Below are 16,589 nucleotides of genomic sequence, written 5' to 3'. Positions count from 1 at the left end.
GTATAAGTTACACACCATAAAAATCATCCCTCTTGAATGTAGAATTCAATGATTTTTAGTGAATGTGCAGAGTTGTGCAATCTCCACGACAATCTAATTTTAGAACATTTGCATCACCCTAGCAAGATCCATCGCACTCTTTTTTTTATTCGCTCCCCACTCTCAAACAACTTTTTTTTTTTTTAACAATGATTCATTTGCATTTTTATTATTTCACCAAGAGAAGAAACAGAAGTTGTCTGGCTTTCTTCACACCAACCAATAATTTTGGATTTTAAAGTTGGGATGTTTTCCATAATGAGCTGAATCAAAAATCTATTTGAAAAATATATATTTATTTAAGAAACATTCAGATTATTTGCACCTAAGACGTCAATCGTTGAGTTTCTTTTGTCTTTGATTCCATGTTGCTGGAAAAAAGTTTGAACAAGCTTGCATGTTCATTTGTCCTTAGTTGCAAGTATTACGGGCAATTTCACACTTTGCCTAATGAAAGGATAACCCTTCTTCAACACAATAAGAACTCAACAGTGACTCAGAAGAAATATCCTGTACCCTTAATATTGACAGTTTGAGACATCAACATGAAAATCCTTGATGAGGGGATCCCTGGGTGGCTCCTCCGGGGTTGAGTGCCTGCCTTCAGCCCAGGGGCATGACCCTGGAGTCCCGGGATCCAGTCCCGCATCGGGCTTCCTGCATGGAGCCTGCTTCTTCTTCACCCTCTGCCTCTCTCTCTCTCTCTCTCTTTCTCTCTCTCTCTCTCTCTCTCTCTCTCTGTGTGTGTGTGTGTGTCTCATGAATAAATAAAACCTTAAAAAAATCACTGATGAGATTGAGAAGATGTCTCTAGAAATCAATTAATTGATGTGCCTAAGAGTTCCACAATAGTATTTTGCTTTTTATTTGCACCATTGATTGATTTTTTAAAAAATCCATGTTTATTTTTCCTCTGTCTAAAGTGTTCAATGTAATGACACTGACTCTTCGAGACTGTCATTTTGAGTCTTCTTGTTCTATTTTACTGGATCCTAACACATCCCTTCCCCACCTTTTTTGCCTTAAATTCATTCATTAAAATCATTATTCTGTCAGAGATTCATATATAGGTGCTCTGGTCATTTGGAGATCATGGAAAAGCTTGTTTTTTTGTATGGCCTGGAGTTCGGCTGTCATATTGGAAGTGGGGTTGGAGCTTCCCCACTCATTGTCACATCCACTTGCTCTACTCCACTTGTTTCCATTGGATACTCCACAGGTATCTGAGGATTTGCCATGCTGGCTGAAGCACCCATTCCTCAGAAATCCCCAGGAGAAGATTTGACCCGGCTGACAGGTGCTTGTGGGATGCCAATAAATCGAGATGATCAGCTTTTTGGTTCAAAGGAAAATTTTTCTTTCACACTTTCAAGTACAGATGGAGCCACATATGTAAAACCCTGAAAGACCTGGTTGGCACTTTCACTGAGAGTTGAGTCATCTGGGCTGTCAACAGGTGTCTGATGTGTAAACTTTGAATGAAACTGACTCATATCCTCTTCAGCTTGCAACAGAGGTTTAAAGGAGGGGGCTCCACCTTCCGAGCCAGTAGTTCTTCCCAGTTTATATGCCCAAAGAATGGATGAGCTTGAACTTCTCCACCATCCTCAAGACCAGCTCCAAGCCAAGAAGCAACATTTCTTTTCAGAAGCTTTTTAAGCAGATCTCTGGCTTCTTGTGTGAGGTAGAGAGGCAAATTGAATGTACTTTTGAGGATTTTGCCAATCGTTTTTCTTTCCATTCTCCCTAGTGATCGGGGGTGCTCCAGTCAGCAGGTCATGCATGAATGTTCCCAAACTCTACCAATCCACAGCACGATTGTGGCCACTTCTCATTAAGACTTCCGGGGCATGTATTCTATTGTTCCATAAAATGTGTGTGTGACTGTTCCATCGTGAACAGATTCTTTACATAATCCAAAGTCTGTTAGTTTCACATGACCTTGATGATTAAGTATGATATTCCCCAGCTTCGGTCTCTGTAGATAATCCCCTTTTGATGTAAATGCCCCAAAGCCCTGGAGATTTCTGCCAAGTAAAAGCAGGCTGTGTCTTCCATAAATATTCTCTTTCTAACTGCATAAATAATTCTCCTCTGCTGAGATACTCAAGGATGAGGTAGAGTTTTCCACTGGTCTGAAAGGCATAAATTAAATCCACAATGAGGGATGCTTTACACCCTCCAGAATATTCCGTTCTGCTTTTGTATGAGCTGTATCTTCAGCATTTTCTACTCTCATTGCCTTCTAAAGCACCTTCATGGCAAATATTTTCCCACTATTTCCTGTTACTTGAAAAACCTTTCTATGGCCCCCTTTACCAAGTACCTGAAGTAGCTCAAAACATTCTGATCTGATTTTTTTTTTCTGGCCCTCTGTTCACACTAGTTTCCAAAATTTCAAGTTTCTCACAACGTTCCATGCCAAGTTCATATGGCCCAACTCCTCCAGGGTCCATGCTTTCATTTAACTAACCCCCCCCTCCCCCCACCCACAGCTCATCCTCAGAGCCTGCATCTTTAGCTGGTCCAGATCAATGTCAAATACTCTGGCCATGTCCTCAGTTTCCCTGATTCTGAAGTCCAGCTCTGGGTAAAATCTGTCCTGCCACCTCAGTCATCACCTTATGGGCCTGGACCCACTGCGGCCCCCATCACTGCTGCTTCTGTCATCACCGGCTGCTTGGGCTCAGTGCCGCAAACAACTTCTAATCATTTTCTACTCCTATAGATTGCCTTTTCTGGGCATTTCATATCAATGGTATTGTGCAATATGCAGCTTTTTGTGTCTGGCTTCTTTAAGTTAGTGTAATGTTTTTGAGATTCATCTATGCTGTAGTTCCTATAGTACTACAATTCCTTTTTATCGCCAACTAAGATTTTATTGTATGAGTATACCACTTTTTGTTTATCCATTCACCTGTTGATGGATATTCGAGTTGTTGCCACTTTTTGGTCATTATGATTAATGTACGAGGACGATTTGAATACCATGTCTTTGTGTAGACATATGTTTTTAATTCTTGGGTACATAAGAATGTACCCACTGGTCAATCTGATTAGCTTTTTAAGAAACAGATAAACTGTTTTCCAAAGTGGCTGCAGCATTTCACATTTCCATCAGCAATACATGGTCTTCTCATTTCTCCACACTCTCCCACATCCCTGCCACTTGTTAGTGCTTGACTCTTACTATCGTTGCCTGGTAAAATGGCATTTTATGGTTTTAATTTGTATTTATCTCATAACTGATGATGTTGAGAATCTTTTATGTGCTTGTTGGCCATTTGTGAATCTATTCAAATACTTTGCCTATTTTCAAGGTAGGCTGTCTTCTTAGTAGTGAGTTGTAAGAGTTCTTTATATAGTCTGGTTACAAGGCTCCTATCAGATATACCATTTGCAAATATTTTCTCCCAGTCTGAGTTTGTATCTTCACTTTCTTTTCTTTTCTCATTTTTAAGATTTATTTATTTTTGAGAGAGAGAGAGAGAGAGAGAGAGAGAGAGAGAGAGAAGCACAGGCATGTACAAGGGAGGGCCAGAGGGAGAGGGAGAGAGAGAATCTCAATCCTGATTCAGGGTTCGATCCCACAACTCTGAGATCATGACCTGATCTGAAACCGAGAGTCAGAGGCTTACCTGACCCAGAGAACCAGGGGCCCTTGCATTTTTCACTTTCTTGATGGTATGTTTTGAGTTTCAAAGCCTCTTAATTTTTATGTAGTCCAATTTATATCAAAGCTTTGCTCTTGGAATAGAAAAGTATTGGGGAAAAACATCAAAATATAAAAACTAGCCTACTTCCTCAATTTTAAATGAATTTCACTTATTCAGATTAAATTGTTCTATAAAAGTAAAACTTAATGGCCTTGTTGAGGATATCAATTTCATTAATATTTAAGAAACAATTTTGGATACTCATTCTTTAAAACAAGCCTCTCCTTCAACATTATATAGACATGTATCCTGACAGTAATTTCCAGATAAGCTCTTTCCTCTACTTTGTCTCCTCATTTATATGTCTCACAAGATGGGCAATATCACTGCATGTCCCTCTGTCCTCAAATTTACTTTTTGCTCTGGTCACTTCACGTTTGACATAAGAAAGAATGATGTATCACCCTTTTTGTTTCTATCAAAAACACTTCATGTATTTCGCAGTAATTATAAAGTGTCTTTAATTTCTCTGTGAGTTATATGAGTGATTCTACCATTGTCTCAGACAATAATGGGTGAAATTGTTTTTTTTTTTTTTTGAAATTGTTTTACTTCAGAAGACCACTTTGGTTAAAAATTAACCAAAAAACTAGCTACAATGTCTAGACACCGTAATATGTATTTCATATAAAAATCACAGGTTTTTCTGAATCTAGGGGTTGAAATCTCTATCCCAAGAGTACTGTGATCTTATCTGGAAAAATATGGATAGCATTTTCCATAGCTAATAAAAATAATATACTAAGGTGCTTTGTGATTATTATTATGTAGTATTGCCTAATTTTATAAAGCAATTAAGTGGTGTAATCTTGAAATGCTCATCTCATTTGTGGAATTTGTTATCATTTGTGATTTTATTGCAATAAGTGTGAAAAAATAGATGCGGGCAGTGCTAATAGACTTATTTTTAGAATTCCTAATAGATTAACACTGATAGCCTCATCAATCTGTTTGAGTGTCCTTGGCATTTATAATTCTCACTGATGGCTGGTATTTATAAATGTCTTAACAGGCAGTTTCAGCCAAATCTGCTTTCATGTCAGTGTTTCTAGTTTTTCTATTAGTTAATTCTGTATTTTACTATTTTAAAAATTCTGTTTCATGGTTCATCACTTGTTGATATATCTCTTGACCCTCTCCCTTGGTGAAACGAAGATGTCTCTTCTCCTCATTTATCACTTTGACTTTTAAATTTTCAACCTTTACATTCTTATTTGTAACCTTTATTAAATCTTCTGTGCTTTGTCCAGAGGGTCATTCTAAAAGTTCAAAATCAATAAAGTGCATTTATTTTATTGACTAAGTAAAAGTGTTCACTGCAGAGCCTGAGTATCATGACCTAATTTGTTTCTCATGTAACAGTTTGTTTTATTAGGTTTTTATTTTATTTTATTTTATTTTTTTTAAGTTTTTATTTTAATGTAGCAGTTTGTTTTCTTCTCCTTGTTGTTTCCAAAATTGCTTTTTTAAAGAAAAGTCTAGTATTGTTTGCCTCTGTGACAATTTTACATTTTCCCAATATCTCAGTAATACTCTCCAAGCTCAATTTCCCCTTTTTGTGGGCCTTGCTTCTGATAGAATTCCACTTTAGACTGTTACTGAATCTTTTTAGACATGTTTTCTCTTCTACTGCTCTCCTAGGTTTGATACTGAATCTCATTCTTTTTCTTTCTTGGCTTATTCCATCATTTTACAGGAGTATTTATTTAAGTAACTTCCTAAGGACAAATTGATGAGAGAAAAGTCTTCTGAATCTTTCCATGTCTAAAAATGTCTTTATTCTGAGCTCACTATTGATTCATACATTGTCTAGGATAAAATTCTAGATTCAAAGTCATTTTCCTTTAAGCTTGTCAAAGAAATTGCTGATGATAAATCAGATGTCAGCATGATGATGCTTTTTCTTATGCAAGGTGTTTTTTTTTCTTTCCATGCACTGTCCTCAAACGTGTACCAAATTTTAGAATCTAATCTTTATTCTTGGTGTTCTGAAATTTTGTAAGCATATCTGCACATGAATTTTGTTTTTAAAATCTTGCTCAGTACTTGGTGGGCCTCTTCTACTTGTTTCCTCCATTTCTGCAAATTCTCTTCTATTAATGTTTGTTAATGTCCTTTCAGCCACTTTCTCTGTTCCTTATTTCTCAAATACTGGTATTCCTGATGAAAACTTTGTCTTTGATTTTTTTTTTTTTTACTTATAATTTGGTCTTTTTCGTATTTGGTTAAGACTTCTGGACTTTATGCATACATGTTTTTATGGAATACTTTGTGTGTGGCAAGTTATTATTATTTTTAATTTAAAAAGCATTCTTTTTCTTTCTTTGCTTTTTTATTATAACAATTTTCCATTTCTTTCTAATTTTATGGATACAGTGACTTCTGCAATTTACGTGTAGTGATGCTCTAGTGGGCTACCCAGATCCCTCTCCAATCTGGAAGCACTCATCCCTTCACTCCTTCAGAGTGTTGCTTGCTGAGTCCCCCACCTTGGAAATTATTCTTCATAGAAGAGTGGCCTGAATCCAGTAACTGACCAGTGTGGGTAGTAGAGTAGGATTGGAATGCATAGAGTTGGCCTCTTGCTTCCATCCTAGAACTATCTGAAAGGCCATCCCAGCTCTCGAGCGCCCGCTGGACGGCCTGAGGTACCTGTTGCAATTGAATCACATGTCAACGCTCCTTTTGTCCAAGCCTGCTTCCCACACTTTCTTACTCCCTTCCTGTAGGAGTATGTAAATCTTGCTCACAGAGTCTGTTTCCCGTGGAGCCTGGATACTAATTTGAAGTTGTTGTTTTAATTCTGTTTTCTAAGTGATATCTGTTTTCTTCAGAGTCATTTATTGTGTGTGTGTGTGTGTGTATAGGCGGTGTATTTAAATTCTGGAGCACTATTAGACAGCCACACTTCACCCTTAACGGTTTGTTTGTTTGTTAAAAAACAAACAAACAAACCTTGGATTAAACGAAACAACAACAACAAAAAAGTACTGTTTTTCATTTTCTGCTTAAGGAGCTTGGGAAGGTGGGTGGAAGTGGGTGTCTACTCCTTAGGACTTCACCTTGCTGCTCCTTTCAGCCCTGCCCTCCTCCCCTGCTCTCTGTGTTCCCGCCCACCTCTCCCCTGCCTTCTGCCTCCTCTAGGACACCAATTCTTTGCTGACATCTCTGCAGGTCTCAGGACTGTGGCTTATGCTGGTCCATTTTATCAGTCAATATGCTTACCATGCTTTCTGTGTTCCAGAAATGTATGAAAATATCTCCTTTGCTGATGATCCCCTCTTCTTTTTGTTGTAGTGTTAGATCATCTTTTTATTCCTTTACATTCTGGTAATGTAATCCTAAAAGGAACAGTTTGCTTGTGCTTTCTCTTGAACTCAGTCTTCTGACTTTGATTTGACTTTCAATCGGATAGTCATGCTGCCGGTCGTTCTTTGGGGAGTTGAATTTCCATTCTCTAGGATGTTGTAAAACCCCACACTTGCCCAAGTTTTACAGGGGTTATCTGAGGAAGCTATGAGATGTAAACAAATATATCTGGTATAATCTATTTTGGGCTTTGGACCACATGAATTATAGCTATTTAATTGTATTCCTGATACTTATGTAATCAAATAATGACTCTCTTTTGCATCAGAGCCTGAATAAGGTGCTATGAATAAGCAAAAAAGGCAGAGTCTGAATTGATAGCCTAGTGGAAGAGACAAAAATAAAGGATATAATTTTACCTAAAATAGCAAATGCTTGTTAATAATATTAGCTAGCTTATGTAGAGATAAAACTTATCAAGTACTTACTCTGTGTGTGTCTCCTACAAGGGCTTTACGTTTATTAACTAATTAATGTTCACAACAAACTTATGATATAGGCTTTATTGCCTTCCCTATTTTGTAGATGTGAACACTGAGACATTTGCCAATAGGCTCACAGCTGGTAGGTGGAGAAGTCAGGATTCAAATCCAGGCTGCAGGGCCCAGACTCTGATGACCTTTTAACGGCTTGACTGCACTATTTCTCAAGAGAGAGGAGGGAGAAATAAGCAGAGCACAGAAGTCAGACACCTAACAGAACTGGAGGTGATATCCTGAACTGTGTTTTGTTTTATTTTGTTTTAAAGATTTTATTTATTTGGGCAGACATGGGCAGAGGGAGAAACAGGCTCCTTGTGGGGAGCCTGATACAGGACTCGATCCCAGGATGCTAAGATCATGCCCTGAGCCAAAAGCAGACACTCAACCACTGAGCCACCCAGGTGCCCCTTGTTTTGTTTTTATGGAGAGAAGGAGATTTGTAGAATTTTTGGCCCTTCATTGACAATTTTTAGAAGAAAGAAATTCACATGGTAGAGCCATGGTCCAGAAGCTATGCCATTTAAGCAAATGCTTGATGGTCACACCAAGCAAAGGCTATGCAGCTATGTATGAAAAAAAAGCAAAAGATTTTACTGTATTTCTCTAAATAATGTTGATAATTATAGACTGGATAATCTCACAAGTATATTCAGATATCTTGTTACTTCCTTTTTTGGACCTTTCCTTTTTAAGAAGTGAGTAGTAAAGAAATATTTGAGGAAAAAATATTCTACCCACCAGTTTGTCAAAAATTAAATAGTCAGAAATAACAAAGTGTTGGTAAAGATGTGAAAATGTGGGAATTCATATACACTGCTGGTGGAAGTGTAAATTGAAAGAAAAATCATGTACTATATATTGGCTAATGGATTTAAAGGAGAAATTTTTTTAAATAAAAAAAGAAAGTTGTCATTTTTTAGTAATTGGATTATGTTAATTATTTTTAAAAAATCAAGATATTCTATACCTAGGTATATACCTTGAAAAAACTCTTGGATACACACCCCCAGAAGATGCAGAAACTTGTTAACTGCTGAAAGAAAACCCTAGAAATGATGCAAATGCCCATCAGAGATAGAATGGATAAGCTAATCATGATAAATTCATAAAATGACATAAGAAACAGAGGTGAAAATGAAGGAACCAAGTTACACACATTAAGATAATTGAATTTAAAAAAAATTGGTTGTATTGTGTAAACATATGGTCAAATAATAAAGAAAAACAAGGGAATAATGGAAACCAAATTCAGAATAAGAATTATCTCTAGAGGGGAGACAGAGTATAGGATTAGAATAAGACACTCCAGTGTCAAAAACACTGATAACATTTTAATCCCTATACTGGGTGGTGGTGGGTGCACAGGTATTCTTATTATTATTCTTTAAAATATCATATATATTTTATAATAGTTTTATCTAGGTACACAATCTATTTTATATCAAAAAATATAAGAAATAAAATATTTTTAAAATTAGCTTTAGCTTTAGATTAACCAGGTAATATTTACATGAGAAATTAATAAACTTTACTTAGTATAACGTTACTTAAAGTCATAATAGCAGAATTCCCTGAATTATTTCATTTTTTTTTTAGTTTTTTAATTTATTTATTTATGATAGTCACACAGAGAGAGATAGAGAGGCAGAGACATAGGCAGAGGGAGAAGCAGGCTCCATGCACCGGGAGCCCGACGTGGGATTCGATCCCGGGTCTCCAGGATCGCGCCCTGGGCCAAAGGCAGGCGCTAAACCGCTGCGCCACCCAGGGATCCCCCCTGAATTATTTCAAATATAAAGTGCAAACAGGCATTGCATTTAAATATGAAAAGAATGAAAAACTACAAATCTGGTTAAATTTTCTCCTTTCTAAAATGGAACTTAATCACTAAAGCCATCTGGGTATCTGTGAAGCAAAAATCCTCACCCTTCTTTGTTTTATTCTTCAGAATGTATGCTAAAAGAACAACTAGGAGTTAGCAGGCGGAGAAAGTGGGAAGTGGGTTCCAGAAGAAAAGTGCAGCATAAGAAGTTCTCCAATAACAGTCATGGTCTTGTTATCTAATGTGCTTTCCATGGCTGCTTTAACCTAAGATGAGCCAATTTATAAAGTCATTTTGCTAAATCCCAAGATGTTTTAAGTAAAGATAAATGCCAAGTGCATTTTTTAACACCAGCAATTCATTTATTCATTAATCCATTCATTCATTAAAAAAATATTTGTGGAGCCTTTACTATGTGCTGGTCCTTGTGTTGGGTAAATGCTAATGAACAAGACAGACATGGTCCTTGCCATCATGAAACTTACTGTTTAGAAGAGGTCAGAGAGGAAAAAAAATGGTCTACATGTCTGTCTTTCACTCCTGATGCTTTGAAATGAGGGCTTTTACCTTAGAGCTGTTTTCACATTCCCTACACATCCAGCACTCAAAATTGGCTTCCGAGATGTTAATTCAATGAGATTGTTTATAAATACAGCAGTCATGATGGGAACAGGATGCACTCTATGGTAGTTCTTTGGTCTAAAGGAGGTTTTGGGAAGAATGACTCTGTGAGACAATTATGTATAACATTTACCAGGGTCTTTTATGTATGAGTCACTGAAAAGAATAGGAAAATTAATCCAGTATGGACCTTGTCTTCAGATAGGTAACAGTTCTGGTATCAACGTCGGCCTGTCCCCCACCATTTCTTGTACTCAGCTTCTCACGGTTAAACTCACTGACCGCCTGTTGGGATACTGGACTCTAATATAGCTCTCAGGCCCATTTCAATGGGAGAAATGGCCTTTTTTTCCTTCCTCTGATACCATGCTATTTTTTGATGCTTACTATTAAGAAACTTTTCCTGCCTTCCACCCACGGCGTGATCCTGGAGTCCTGGGATTAAGTCCCACATCAGGCTCCCTGCATGGAGCCTGCTTCTCTCTCTCCCTATGTCTCTGCCTCTCTTTCTCTCTCTCTGCCTCTCATGAATAAATAAATAAAATCTTAAGAAAAAAGAAAAGAAACTTTTCCCAAGTTAGCTTGCAGGAATGTTCATTCTCTTCTCTATGCTACTTGAGAGTTCTCCAAAAGAACTGAACATACATCATTAGTAAAACTGTGTCTTTGGTATCTTTTCTCTAACCCCACAGCCATCCTGATGTGACCGTACTCATTTTACAGACAAGGAAAAGGAAACTGAGAGATTAACTAGTTTTTCCCATGATTTATCAGCTTGTCAATAGGAAAGGAAGAATTTGACCATAAATTTTAATTTTATTTCTCTTATATTTTTTTTTGTGGGGGGGGGCAGGGAATCAAAAACCATGTCGGGATGCCTGTTTTTTCTTGGCATTTCTTCTCCTTTTACTGAGTCTCTGCTCTTGCAGTTCAGAGTTGGCTGGCCCATAGTTGGTAAGACAGGACTCCAATTTCTAGCCCAATTTTCATTCTGCCTCCCACACTGCTGATGGATCTAAAATTCTCCTTAGAGTTTTGGCAATGGAGGCTACCATCAAAGTGAAGTTTTACCTCATGCTCACTTTTAAAATATCCCTATGAACTAATAAAACTGAGTTTTACTTCTTGTCACTTCAAAAAATTCCAGCCATATAAATATATGAAGTCAAAGAAGGGGAGAGAGTATCAAGAATGCATTGTAAATAGGTCCCCCTAACCCCAAAATGAAAGAAGTAACAAGATGCATGGAAGCTTAGCATTGTCAGTGTGAGTCCTGTGGCACTGACACACAATATAGGCCTTCACTGCAGTATGCTACAATAAGGAATTACTGAAAAAAGTCATGCATTCATTAGTGGTATCCACATCTTTCATGCATGCATTCTATAAGTATTTGTTGAATGACAACCAAGTGGCCAATATTATTCTGGGCACAAAGGATAGAATAGTAAACCTCAAGGATCAGAAAAATATCTTTAAGGTACTAACAGTCTAATAGTGGAAGACAGTTAATACAGAACTGGACAAATCAATAATGTAATGTTGTAGTGATAAGACCAATGATGAAGGGGTAGCCCAGGTGGCTCAGCGGCTTAGCGCCACCTTAGGCCCAGGGCCTGATCCTGGAGACCTGGGATCGAGTTGCACGTCCGGCTCCCTGCACGGAGCCTGCTTCTCCCTCTGCCTGTGTCTCTGCCTCTCTCTCTCTCTCTCTCTCTCTCTTTCTCTCTGTGTCTCTCATGAATAATGAATCTTTAAAAGAAAAAAGACCAATGATGAAAACAAAGCAGAGTTATGGACTATGAATTTTCAGAGGAGAGGGATATGGGCAGCTTCTTTCATGATTCCTTAATGATCCACCTCAAGACCTTATATTCAGGGTATTAAGAATTTGTGTAATACTCTCTTCTTGAATGTGGGCTGTGCTAGGAACCTGCTTCTTATCCACAGAAATCGGTAAAGGTGATGAGATAACCCTTTCACGATTCAGTGTTAAGGATTTGCTACCTCTGTGACGCTAGCTGTCTCTCTCTGTTGCTTTGGTGAACTGAGCTGCCATGTTGGAGAGGTCCATATGACAAAGGACTAAGGACAGTCTCTGACTCACAGCTGGGAAGGAGCCGAGGTCCCCACTTGGCCAACCTCAAGAGACAGATTCTGTCAACAATCTGAATGAGGCTGGAACCATGTCTTTTCTGGGTCAAACTTTTGGATGAGACCCCAGCCTTGATCCACAACTTCATTGTAGAGAAACTTCGAAGCAGAGGTCCCAGCTAAGCCTGCATGGATTCCAAACCCAGAATTATCCCTACAGAAACTGTGAGATAATAAATGTGTGTTGTTTTAACTGCCAAGGCTGTGGTAATATCATTATGCAGCAGTAACATTACTGAATTATTTATTTACATGCTTAAAACTTACAGGAGGCCCTTTTAAGTTGATTACAACAGTGTTCAGCTTATTTGTCATTCATGTCGCACTGGAACATAATTGGGTTTGCAGTCTCTTTGTGATGATCATTGATTTTTACCTTCTGAATTGGCACTGGATCACTTGGATTCTTTTTTTAAAAGTCAGTTATCTAATTCATTGGTGCAAAATTATGTCAGTTGCTAAGAGAACCAGCATTAATGAAGCCTTTTTCAGTTTTCACGTTTGTTGGCTTCTCTTTCAGTTACAGGCTTATTCATGAACGAATGCCATTAATGATGTTTAAATGCACTAAGATGTAACACCTTGTCATATACCATTTTTCTTTAAAACATATAGGACTTATTGGGGTTATTGCCCTACAGAAAATTCTATGCTTACAGAAATAGTAACAGTGCTCATGTATCAAAAAATCATATATAGGCTCTAGTCTGTGGGAGCCCCATGGGAGCCCACACGAGGAGTTGGGCACGTAGCCTGTGGCTGACAGCTAGTAGTTGGATGGTAGATATTGCCATCTAAACATCTTTGGTACCATTTCCTAGAATGAGTTCAACATATGTGCTGCCTTATAGCTTCCAGGCTCAGCATCTACCAGAAAATCTTCAGTGGAAACAGCTGGACCTTCATCTGTTCCATCACTTGAGCAGAGATCCTCTACAAGCTGGCAGCTGGAGGATGGGAAACAGCTATCCAGGAGGATGAGAAGGGTGGTGAGCAAGAGCAATAAGACCAGATATTCCTGGAAGAAAAGAAGAAGGGTCAGTTTGGCCCTAAACTCTCTCCAGCTCAATTCTTTTTTGGGAAACAGTCAGAAACTGGAATATGGAATTGGTGCTTTCCCTTCTTGCACTTCCTACCTCTGTGGGAATTCTCTGTCAAAAAGCATAGATTCCTTTTCTCTAAAGGCTGAACTTTCCGCCTTTGTGCATTGTCTAAAGCTAAAGCCACAACTTCCAACAATTCCTATTTGCATAAGAGAAAGTTTTTTTTTTTAAACAACAAAAAATACATGTTAAAACAGGATCACCATGTATATGTTACTCCAAGGAAAGATTTTAGCTGCTATCCCCTGCCAACCCTGTGCCCTCACTTTGGTCAGAGTGTGTTGCCCCCCTGGGTCAAGCATCTGACCCCTAAAGAGCAGCTATAGAAGGACATACAAGGCTGGCACCCTCTTAATGGGAAGATATATGACCCAGAGTGTTCTGGTGCCCAAGTCTCCAAGCAGCAGGCACTAGGCTTATATTTTCTATAGAATAAAAACCTATCCATCGAAATGTGGTCTGCATGTTCATCCACCCTCCAGGCACTGATAAACAAAGATATAGATCAAGCCAGGTTGCTGCCCAGTCTTCAGCAAGAAAACTCTGGGATTAACTACTGCCTTTGGAACCTTGCTTGGTATCTTATACAGGATGGGATAAGGAAGATATCCAGAGGTTGAAAGTGCATGTGCTATCTAAGAAACTGTGATTCACAAAGCAATTTATTACTCTTGCTATATATATACAAGACCCTCTGACCAGTGCAAAGTTTATGGTATCTCTATCATCTTGGGATGGCCTCAGATGGTATATCACTTCTCTTTCCTTGGATTCTCCTATGTGATGCCCACAAGCTTCTTTTTATGGATAGGCAAGTAAGATGATGATGATAGATAGATAGATAGATAGATAGATAGATAGATAGATAGATGATAGATAGATCAACAGAGAGATCACAATGTATCCATCTCTATAGTTTTTGAAAACATATGCTTTCTTCGAATTTTAGAAGTCTTATTTTTTTTAAACAACCAGAATTTTATGAGTAGAACTAGTGAAGATTTGGAAGTTAAAATATCTGAGTTGGTGGGGAGTGACAGTCTGATTTTTGACTTCGTCTCTTCCATCTATGTGCCCTTGAGCTGCCCGCAATTAGTCTGAACCTCAATTTTTTATCTGTTAAAGAAACAGTGTTAATAACACCAACCCTGTGACATTATACACAATTTCTTCATTTTCTTCATCTGTAAAATGAGAAAGTAAGACTTTCTTAAAGATATTTGTAAGAATGAGAAGAAATGCCCTATATGAAGTGGTGCCATTAGAACAATGCCTGGTCCATAGAAAGCATGCAGTAAATATGAACCATTATTATAACCCCACAGTATTATAACCTTAAAGCCATCTTAGACCACCTTTAATATGATGTGAGTCATATGCTATGAGTTGTTACATGATATAAGAAGCTTAGTAGTAGCTGTGAGTATTTATTGTTTGTGGTGCTAAACTATTTAATGTCTTCCTACTTTACTATTTTTGGGGAGAAGATTAGATGTTCTACTCACATCATACAAAAGTAAGTTCATGGCAGATCAAATATTAAAATATAAAAATAAGAAAATAAGAAAGAGCTGGAGAAAAATGCCAGGGATTATGTATCATATTGCATGTAGGGAGCATCTTCACCAGCATGACAAAGCCCAAAACTGGGAAATAAAAATCCATTCAATGATATCAGTTAAAAATTGAAAAAACAGAGCACTCTGTATATGACAGGGGATTACATAACAATGTGAAAGGGTAATTTTAAGCAGAGAAAGTTTTTCTAAAAATATATAATAGATGAAAGAATAATATCCGTATTATATAAAATCTATCTATAGCTCAATTAAAGGAAATGAATACTCAAATGGAAAATTCACAAAGGATAAAACATACATTTTGTATTTTAAAGACACAAAGCTTAACAGTATCAGTAATGAGAAGCATACATTAAAAAGATATATAAATTTTTGTTTATGAAATTAACAATATTTAAGATTGGTGATACCAAGTTTCAATCAGAATATGGGAAAACAGGCAATGTCCACACTCTAGTATGAATGAATATAAGTGATTATATCCTTCTAGAGGACAGTTTGGCAGTATATATAAGAATTAAAATTTTCTATGCTTTTTGATTCATCGAATCCACTTCTAGGAAATTTTTCTTACCAAATTATTTGTACAAGTTGGCAAATATATTTGTGTAGTAATAATGATCATTGCAGCATTGGATTTTGGTAATAGAAAATGACAATCATTTCACACTTATTTTCTGAATTATGGCATTAGTTACACAGGTCAGCTCTGTTCAGTGAGTGAGGAGATAGACAAGGGTATAGAGAGGTCCCTCTTGCAAAGGGTGTTCTTTCATTGGTTCTGGTTACAATAACACAACCTCTGGTTCCTCTTCTCCTGATGGACATATATGAGCCTTGATATTCATTTAGCATGTTGGGACCCTCTGAATTCCAACTTGACTCTCTGAGCAATAGTTCTCAGAGCTGGCTTTTCATTGTAATTATGTAGGTAAATATGCTGATCCCTAGGTCTCTCTTCTAGATATTCATACTTAATTGGTTTGGGGTTAAGCTCAGCCATTGACATTTAAAAAATTCCAGCTAGTGAAATGATTCATCTCACAAATGGATCAGGAGAACCATTATTTCTTCCATCCTGTTTTCCATGTATAAAGCAGCCAGGGTCACCCTCACTCCCCAGACCTCTTCACCTCCTCAAGCAGGTGACATGTGGCATATAGCCTTCATTATAAGCAGCTGACATCATAAGGCTGATCCAGCAGTTAATCCACGTTGGTGTGTGAACAGATGTATGTAAACTCCACCAGGACAGAACATTTCAGAAGGAACTCAGACCATTAATTAAGAGGTTTCTCAGCAGGCAGCATCACCATAGAAGAGAGAAGATGATTTATTTTGTGGAGTTGCTTTGTCAGCTTTTCTATCAGCATAAAAAGCAGTTAGAACAAATTGACAAATTGGCAGAGGCAAATGGTGCAGAAAACCAGAACAGAAACACCAGGAGGCTTTAGCTGTTGGCAAAAATATATAGTACATACTACAATATATAAAGTAGAAATATATATAGTACATATATATATATTTAAAATGTATAGTACAAAATAACTCACCCTCTAAGGAGGAAGTGACAACACTATTTTTTCTAACCATTTCTCAATGGTTCTGTTGGTGAGCAGTCTAGAAAATAGAATTCTAGCTTCTATGATTCTAACATTCAGTGTGACCTTAAAGGTTGCTATGTTTTTGGACTTTTTTCTTTC

The 16,589-nt window shown here is 37.5% G+C and overlaps 1 pseudogene; it reads right to left on the bottom strand.

Moving 5' to 3' along the window:
- Positions 1-1,091: 1,091 nt before the first annotated feature.
- Positions 1,092-2,629, bottom strand: LOC121491722 (annotated as a pseudogene).
- Positions 2,630-16,589: the final 13,960 nt, after the last annotated feature.

Source organism: Vulpes lagopus, chromosome 5, assembly GCF_018345385.1.
Source record: "Vulpes lagopus strain Blue_001 chromosome 5, ASM1834538v1, whole genome shotgun sequence".
Taxonomy (NCBI): Eukaryota; Metazoa; Chordata; class Mammalia; order Carnivora; family Canidae; genus Vulpes; species Vulpes lagopus.
This window is presented reverse-complemented; position numbering and strand designations above follow the sequence as displayed.